Below are 9,837 nucleotides of genomic sequence, written 5' to 3' on the forward strand. Positions count from 1 at the left end.
GACCTACACACTTCCTTAAAGCTCGACCACCAGCTTCCTGCGTTCAGATGTTGTTGCCTTATGGAACGTCATTTAAAGTGGAAGTCCAAAACTTGTTTTTACGTCGAAGACACAAAGTACATCAGTAACATCTCCCCGTTGTTGAAAGGGTTCGACACATGCTGTTTAAATGGCCCAATTTCTAATTTAGACGTTCACATATTTTGACTATCATTAATTTCATGATATTTTGGGTAAAGTAAAAAAAGAATGTGAAATATTTGGGGTAGATGTTACAAAAATATAAATATGTAAAGTGTTGGTCCCATGTTTCATGAGCTGAAATATCCCAGAATTCTTCCATACGCACTAAAGCTTATTTCTCTCAAATTCGGTGCAAAATGTGTTTATATCCCTGTTAGTTAAAATTTCTCCTTTGCAAAGATAATCCATTTACCTGACAGGTGTGGCCTAATGTTGAACACTTTTTAGGTTACTCTATGATTCCATAAGTGTTATTTCATAGATTTGATATCTTCACTATTATTCCACAATGTAGAAAATAGTAGAAATAAAGAAAAACCCTTGAATGAGTAGTTGTGTCCTAACTGTTGACTGGTAGTGTATATGGTCGATTCCGTGGGAAAGTCAACCTGAACATGTGTAACGGAGGTGAGAACGTGCCGTAAACTCACTCCACAGCTTGAAACGTCACAGATGGAGCTGTCCAACTGGTACCTTTTAAACTCACTCCACAGCTTGAAACGTCACAGATGGAGCTGTCCAACTGGTACCTTTTGTATCGCTCCATCGGTTCATTGTCAAGGAGAGAGGTCACATGTGATGAGAAGCAGAGGATCACTAGTTTGAGCACAGTATGGGGACAGTGGAGGAAACTAAATTGTTAGCAACACACGATGTCAATAAAGTTAATTGACATCAATTGAGCCAACTGGAGGTGTACCTGTGGATGTATTTCAAAGGCCTACCTTCAAACTCAGTGCCTCTTTGCTTGACATCATGGGAAAATCAAAAGAAATCAGCCAAGACATCAGAAAAAAACATGTAGACCTCTACAAGTCTGGTTCATCATTGGGAGCAATTTCCAAACGCCTGAAGGTACCACGTTTATCTGTACAAACAATAGTACACAAGTATAAACACCATGGCACCACGCAGCCTTCATACTGCTCAGGAAGGAGACGCGTTCTGTCTCCTAGAGATGAAACGTTTGACCCAAGTTAAATCATTTAAAGGCAATGCTACCAAATACAAATTGAGTGTATGTAAACTTCTGACCCACTGGGAATGTGATGAAAGAAATAAAAGCTGAAATAAATCTCTCTACTATTATTCTGACATTTCACATTCTTAAAAATAAAATGGTGAACTAACCTAAAACAGGGAAATGTTACTATGATTAAATGTCAGGAATTGTGAAACTGAGTATAAATGTATTTGGCTAAGGTGTATGTAAACGTCCGACTACAACTGTACATTTGCATGTTTAACACGTTCTGTAGATCAGACGTTAATGAAGCAATGCAGAACACATTGAAGTGTCTGGAGTTTTGTCTGCCGCTTCAAAAGTCTTGTAAAGATGGGGGTTGACTGGGACAGGCAATGTAACATCCAGAATCATAAAACACGGGACGAGATGTTAAAAACTGTCCATTGTGCCAATAGATGGAATGCACTCACATGAGATTTGCCGTGATGTTGACAGAGTGGCATGGGAGGTTTATTTCTTAGACTGGGTTAAGATGTCAATTTTGGGACACATCCTCAGTAGTGTGCCTTCGAATCAGTGGGTGTTTCGGCCTTTAATCACTAAACACCCTCATCAAAGGTGGCCAGCTAAAGGGTGATCAAGCCTTAGCTTGTGTCCCATGCCCAATTAAGATGTCCCACGGGACTATGCAAGGCAGGGCGTCCTCTTCCCTGAGCCAGCCCTACAGCTGACCGCATACCTCATATGCCCTCCTCAAGTTGGAGGGATCTGAATTGGGTTCTCAGGTGGGGGTGGGGGGTCATGAAGTTATAGCCCAGCAAGGGTCCTTCCATTTGATCCAGATCCACTGGCTGCCTCTTTCAGCTGCTTGAGAAACTGCTCTGACGGTCTGCCGCAGAGCCTGTCCATGGATTCCAAGTTCTTTCAGCAACCTGATGGTGGAAGAAGCCACGAATCCTCTGCATCCCACTTCAACTGGCCAGACTTTTGCATTCCAGCCACGCCGAGTTGCGTCTGCTGCCAACTCTGTGTCACGCAGTTTCTTACGCTCGTAGGCCTCTTCAACAGAGTTCTCCCACGGGACTGTGAGCTCTATGATGTACACAGCCTTTCGTGAAGGGGACCAGAGTACCATGTCTGGCCTAAGGTTGGTAGAAGCAATCTCAGATGGAAAAATTAGTTGCTGGCCAATATCGACAAGCATCTTCCAGTCCCGGGCCATGGCTAGGTGTCCAGTTTCTGGCTTCGTAGGAGGATACTTGGGCCTTTTCTGTCCCTCCCGGATGAATGTTGTTGTTTTGACGGGATTGCTTGTTTTTGGAGGTAATGAATTGGTTGCACTCCTCTTGGTCTCAAGTGCTGCAGCCAGGCTCTTGAGGACCTGATTGTGCCTCCAGGTGTAGCGGCCTTGTGAGAGGCTGGTCTTGCAACCTGTCATTATATGCCTGAGAGTCGCTGGAGCTGGGCAGAGGGGGCAGGTCGAGTCCTCGCCATACCATTGATGTAGATTTTTGGTGATGGAAGCACATCATAAACAGCTCTTATGATGAAGCTGATGTTGCTTGCCTCCATTTGCCAAAGCTCACTCCAGTTGATCTTTCTCCTCTCCAGGCCTTCCCACCGCGTCCATTGCCCTTGTTTAGCAAGAGAGACAGCCTTTGCACTTCTTGCAGTCTCCTCCTGTCTGCGCACCTCCTCGACCACCAGCTTCCTGCGTTCAGATGTTGTTGCCTTATGGAACGTTGGTTTGCTTGCTGCCAGGCCAAAGCCTCCTCTTCCATGCTGGATATTCCCCACAATGTCTTGGTGTCTCAGGGCTGATGTTGCTTGCTGCACAGCCTTGGATGATGTCCATTTCCGTCCAGTTTGTAGGGGAGGTGCAGCCTTGCTAATGGTCTGGTCTTTGGAGTCCTTCAATGTCATCTGAAGTCTTACTCTTACATAATGTTGTTAGGACAAGCTTTGTAAAATTTGCACCTTCTTTCACTTGAAACTTTCCGTCTAGAGCTAACTTTAATCAAGGTTTTATATGGTCTATTGGTTTCTCTCTTTTCATTGGCAGAATCCTTTTTCAGTGTTATGATATTCATAACATCCATATCCACCAGTCTATCTTCCTGTCAACTAACAGGGTAGCCTAGTGGTTAGGGCGTTGGACTAGTAACCGAAAGGTTGCAAGTTCAAATCCCCGAGCTGACAAGGTATAAATCTGTCGTTCTGCCCCTGAACAGGCAGTTAACCCACTGTTCCTAGGCCGTCATTGAAAATAAGAATTTGAGGGCCTCCCGGGTGGTGCAGTGGTTAAGGGCGCTGTACTGCAGCACCAGCTGTGCCATCAGAGTCCCTGGGTTCGCCCAGGCTCTGTCGTAACCGGCCGCGACCGGGAGGTCTGTGGGGCGACGCACAATTGGCCTAGCGTCGCCCGGGTTAGGGAGGGCTTGTTCGGTAGGGGTGTCCTTGTCTCATCGCGCACCAGCGACTCCTGTGGCGGGCTGGGCGCAGTGTACGCTATCCAAGGTGGCCAGGTGCACGGTGTTTCCTCCGACACATTGGTGCGGCTGGCTTCCGGGTTGGATGTGCGCTGTGTAAAGAAGCAGTGCGGCTTGGTTGGGTTGTGTATCGGAGGACGCATGACTTTCAACCTTCGTCTCTCCCGAGCCCGTACGGGAGTTGTAGCGATGAGACAAGATAGTAGCTACTACAACAATGGGATACCACGAAATTGGGGAGAAAAAGGGGTAAAATTCAACAACAAAAAACACACAAAAAAATAAAAATAAATAAGAATTTGTTCTTAACTGACTTGCCTAGTAAAATAAAAAAAATAAAAATAACAGAACTCTGCTGGTTGTCCTGGTAACAGATACCAGTCTATCTTCCTGTCAACTAACAGAACTCTGCTGGTTGTCCTGGTAACAGATACCAGTGGGCAGATCTATTGTATTTGTTCAAACTACAGCACTTACTTTGATGAGTTAAAGCTGATCCTTTCTTCTCTTCTCCTCCTCCCACAGTTCCACTAAGCCCCGTTGTTTTCCTGCAGTCCACCAGCAGCACAGACAACCTCTTCATACCCAACAGTAAGGTGCTACCAGGAGAGGCACGACACATGGACTCCGGGAGGGTGGAAGGGCTAGCGTTGTCCTGGTAACCATAAAGAGGGGACACAGACACATATCATTATGGATGCTGATGTCACTGTTGTCATGAAGTGTTTTACAGAAATCCAGCCCAGACCCAGAGAGAGCAAGCTGTATGCTAGACCAGACCAAGCTGTATGCTAGACCAGACCAAGCTGTACCATCTGGTGTTCTGATCTGGAGAGACTCTTCTCTGCCTCGTCAGCATCAGGATGTTGTTGAGGCTTCCCAGAGGATCCACCAGAGTCATGTCTCTCTCCTGTGTGGACGAGAACATCAAACAGATGGTAAACTTATGATCTTCTATTGCAATCAGAGTCTTACAAGAGACATTAATATGTCTAAATAGGGCCTAAAATGGCCACTTTCATCATGATTTCCGAAAATATTGTTTGTGATGCAAATGTAAAAGGCTCGTTCCACAAATTGGTTGGCTTTTGCGTCCCATTGATCTTTTAAGTAGAAAATATGCACCAATATTGAATTTTAAAAGACTGTTATATTAGACGAGGTGCACTTTAATGTAGACCACATGTAGAATTCAATACATCTAATTTAAAAGTCCCCAAAATATATGTACCAAATGCAGATTTTACATTTAACAATTTATAGAGTACGAAACTTATTCAAGTGTAGAACTTCAGTAGAATGCCCCTTAAAAACCACACATTAGTTCAACAACGGCATAGTTTGTGCCCCTGTTTAAGACAGTACTCACTGGTGTTAATCTGATATTCTGTCTCCTCTTTCACTCTCAAAACGTCTTCGTCCTTCACCTTTATTGAGATAGAACCTTTTAGAGAGGAAGAGGATGCTTTCTCTTCTTTCACTATAACAGCCTCCTCTTCTTTCACTATAACAGCCTCCTCTTCTTCTTTCACTATAACAGCCTCCTCTTCTTCTTTCACTATAACAGCCTCCTCTTCTTTCACTGTAACAGCCTCCTCTTCTTTCACTATAAAAGCCTCTTTAAGACAGTACTCACTGGTGTTAATCTGATATTCTGTCTCCTCTTTCACTCTCAAAACGTCTTCGTCCTTCACCTTTATTGAGATAGAACCTTTTAGAGAGGAAGAGGATGCTTTCTCTTCTTTCACTATAACAGCCTCCTCTTCTTCTTTCACTATAACAGCCTCCTCTTCTTCTTTCACTATAACAGCCTCCTCTTCTTTCACTGTAACAGCCTCCTCTTCTTTCACTATAAAAGCCTCCTCTTCTTTCACTATAAAAGCCTCCTCTTCTTTCATTATAACAGCCTCCTCTTCTTTCACTGTAACAGCCTCCTCTTCTTTCACTGTAACAGCCTCCTCTTCTTTCACTGTAACAGCCTCCTCTTCTTTCACTGCAACAGCCTCCTCTGCTTTCACTGTAACACCCTCATCTTCCACGACAATGTTCAGTCCCAGAGCTTCTTTTTCCGTCCAGCAGACCACCTCTTCTTTAGCAGGGGAGGAGTAGTTTAGTGAACTCATGATCAGGGATGTTAGCTAGTTAGTTAGCATTAGCGACTAGCCTAGTGCTAACCTCAGTATCAATCTTTAACACGTTTTCAAATTTAACAAGAACATTAGGTTAAAGGTCATCAGATGATAAGTCAACAGAAATGCGTTCAAAACACTGAGATTAGGTAATGTACACAAACACGGTGTAAAGCGTCAATCTATCGGTTTTTATGTTGTCTAGCAGGCTACCGAGGTGGTTGAAAGAGAAGCCGTGTTGTTGTTCCTGAAGAAGCGTCCCGTCCAGTCCATTATACGTCACGCATGAAGCATCACCTGAAAGACGCAGATCGCCATCTGCTGACTGGAGTGGGTAACGCAGTTTGGAAAATAGTTACTACACTTTTGTATTGGAAAGAATGTCATAATAATTTAACAATAAGCTGATATATTTTCTCTTACAAATAATACTGTCCTGTACACAGACGTAGATCTTAATATGAATATGTGGATGATGAATAAATACATCTATGAATAGGTAGTGTGTTAATATTTGTTTTTTTTTACATAAGGTTTAATCTTGATGTGACCATACTATTCCCTTAAAGACCATACTATTCCCTCTATAAGATACAAATCGTCCTGTAAACAACAGAACAAATGCATCACATGCAAATAGCACTTGATTATCTGTAGTGCTTTACACTGGGTAGACAAAACATTAAGAACACCTGCTCCTTCCATGACATAGACTGACCAGGTGAATCCAGGCTAAAGCTATGATCCTTATTGATGCCACAAGTTAAATCCACTTCAGTCAGTGTAGGTGAAGGGGGAGTCAGGTTAAAAGGAATTTTAAGCCGTGAGACATGAGACATGGACTGTGCATGTGTGCCATTCAGAATGGGGAAGATAAAATATTTAAGTTACTTGACGGGGGTATGGTAGTAGGTGCCAGGCGCCTCGGTTTGTGTCAAGAACTGCAATGCTGCTGGGTTTTTCAGCTCAACAGTTTCCCAAGAATGGCCCACCACCCAAACAGTGGCGGTCCGTGCCGTTTAAGATGAGGCAGGACGATTTGTATTTTCATGAGCATGGCCTTATTTCTATTACAGCATATTGGATGACTGTCATTCATATTCCATTCATGTAACAGCGATACTTCATAATACTAACATTTCCCCTATACCCATCATGAGGTAGCAAATGAATGAAAGTTTAGAATGTGGGTTCCACGCAGGTCGAGAGAAAATTTTGAGGTGACAAACAGTGACACATTCAATATCGCCTTGCACACTGTCGCCTGTATCTAGCTGAAATACAGATTCGATTGGACAAATTCAGGTATGTTTATCCTGGTTTTGTTCCATTTAAGAAATGTTTGTCAATGGAATCGGCGGAATGAATACACCCCTGATCATGCATAAACACAGTTCACTTTCATTACAGACACGTTGTATTCCTTCTTGCATCTATGTGCTCTCCTCTTATCACCTTCTCCCTTTGTTTCTGTACTTCAATGCACAACACATCAGCTGTATGTCACCAGGAGAAAACCTTTCCAAGCCAAACCATTTCATAACTGAAACACACAGCTTACATTGTTGTCACCATATTAGCTAAAATAACATCATAGTCAACAGAGCTAATAGAACTAACGAGTTAGTAAACCTGCTACAATTATGCAGTAACGTTACAGTGTACAGTCAGTAAGCAGTTTAGCACTTACCTTGGCGGGTCCCAGTGGCAATAAATTAGTCAAACGAAAAGCTTACCTTGACTTGGAAGAGTTCTAGTGTTGTGTTGGATAGTCATAGTCACCTAGCTAACATAGCATCCCTCTGTTTGAGTCAAGTGTTTGAGTAGGCTAAACTAGATAGCTGCATTTGCTAGCTAAGTAAGTGCAACTGAAAGTGGAAAATAAATGACGAAATATCTCTCTCGCTTCTCCTTCATTTTGGAATAAATTAATTTGTTCAAAACGGTTCAACTATTGTCTTTTTCTCTCTTTGAGTCAACTACTCACCACATGTTATGCACTGCAGTGCTAGCTGTAGCTGTAGCTCATGTTTTCAGTACTAAATGTATTCGCTGATCCTTTCTTTGGTTGGACAACATGTCAGTTCATGCTGCAAGAGCCCTGATAGGTTGGAGGACATCCTCCGGAAGTTGTCATAATAACTGTGTAAGTCTATGGAAGCCTTGAGAACCATAAACCTCCTAGGTTTTGTATTGAAGTCAATGTACCCAGAGGAGAATGCAAAATAGTATGTTTTAATCTATTAATTGGTTACATGATTATATTTAGTATAGTTTTATCTAAAAAGGATAACTTTTGAAATGTTTTACAATTTTTATTTTTAGTAAAACAACTGAGGACGACGTTTCTCCCCTTCCTCCTTTGAGGAGCCTCACTGCACCCAAAGGACATCCAGCCAACATGGGCCAGCATCCTGTGGAACGCTTTCGACACCTTGTAGAGTCCATGCCCCGACAGGTGAGGCTGTTCTGAGGAGAAAGGGAGAGTCCAACTCCATATTAGGAAGGTGTTCCAAATGTTTGGTATAATCAGTGTATATATCTGCCATTTAGCAGACACTTTTATCCAAAGGGATTTACAGTCATGTGCAAACACTTACATATTGGTGGTCACAGGAATCAAACCCACTACTCTGGTTTTATAAGCACCATACTCTACCAACTGATCAACAGGACCACAAGGAATGATCAAGGAATGAAGGAGATAAAAACACACACACACACACACACACACACACACAGCCTGAGTTTGAAAAATATAATTTAATCAAAGACGTGACATTGAAACAGACATACTCCATATTTAGTTCAAATAAATTGTTATTTGTCACATGAATACAGCAGGTGTAGTAGACCTTACTGTGTAATGATGAATACAACAGGTGTAGTAGACCTTACTGTGTAATAATGAATACAACAGGTGTAGTAGACCTTACTGTGTAATGATGAATACAACAGGTGTAGTAGACCTTACTGTGTAATGATGAATACAACAGGTGTAGTAGACCTTACTGTGTAATGATGAATACAACAGGTGTAGTAGACCTTACTGTGTAATGATGAATACAACAGGTGTAGTAGACCTTACTGTGTAATGATGAATACAACAGGTGTAGTAGACCTTACTGTGTAATGATGAATACAACAGGTGTAGTAGACCTTACTGTGTAATGATGAATACAACAGGTGTAGTAGAACTGTGTAATGAATACAACAGGTGTAGTAGACCTTACTGTGTAATGATGAATACAACAGGTGTAGTAGACCTTACTGTGTAATGATGAATACAACAGGTGTAGTAGACCTTACTGTGTAATGATGAATAACAGGTGTAGTAGTGTAATGATGAATACAACAGGTGTAGTAGACCTTACTGTGTAATGATGAATACAACACCTTACTGTGTAATGTGTACAACAGTAGACCCTTACTGTGTAATGATGAATACAACAGGTGTAGTAGACCTCACTGTGTAATGATGAATACAACAGGTGTAGTAGACCTTACTGTGTAATGATGAATACAACAGGTGTAGTAGACCTTACTGTGTAATGATGAATACAACAGGTGTAGTAGACCTTACTGTGTAATGATGAATACAACAGGTGTAGTAGACCTTACTGTGTAATGATGAATACAACAGGTGTAGTAGACCTTACTGTGTAATGATGAATACAACAGGTGTAGTAGACCTTACTGTGTAATGCTGAATACAACAAGTAGACCTTACTGTGTAATGCTGAATACAACAGGTGTAGTAGACCTTACTGTGTAATGATGAATACAACAGGTGTAGTAGACCTTACTGTGTAATGATGAATACAACAGGTGTAGTAGACCTTACTGTGTAATGCTGAATACAACAGGTGTAGTAGACCTTACTGTGAAATGCTGAATACAACAGGTGTAGTAGACCTTACTGTGTAATGATGAATACAACAGGTGTAGTAGACCTTACTGTGTAATGATGAATACAACAGGTGTAGTAGACCTTACTGTGTAATGCTGA

The 9,837-nt window shown here is 42.1% G+C and overlaps 1 pseudogene; it reads right to left on the reverse strand.

Moving 5' to 3' along the window:
* LOC135560311 (zinc finger protein 721-like) overlaps positions 1-9,837 on the reverse strand; it is a 77,347-nt pseudogene that overhangs the window by 23,295 nt on the left and 44,215 nt on the right.

The sequence above is a fragment of the Oncorhynchus nerka genome, linkage group LG15 (assembly GCF_034236695.1).
Source record: "Oncorhynchus nerka isolate Pitt River linkage group LG15, Oner_Uvic_2.0, whole genome shotgun sequence".
Lineage (NCBI taxonomy): Eukaryota > Metazoa > Chordata > Actinopteri > Salmoniformes > Salmonidae > Oncorhynchus > Oncorhynchus nerka.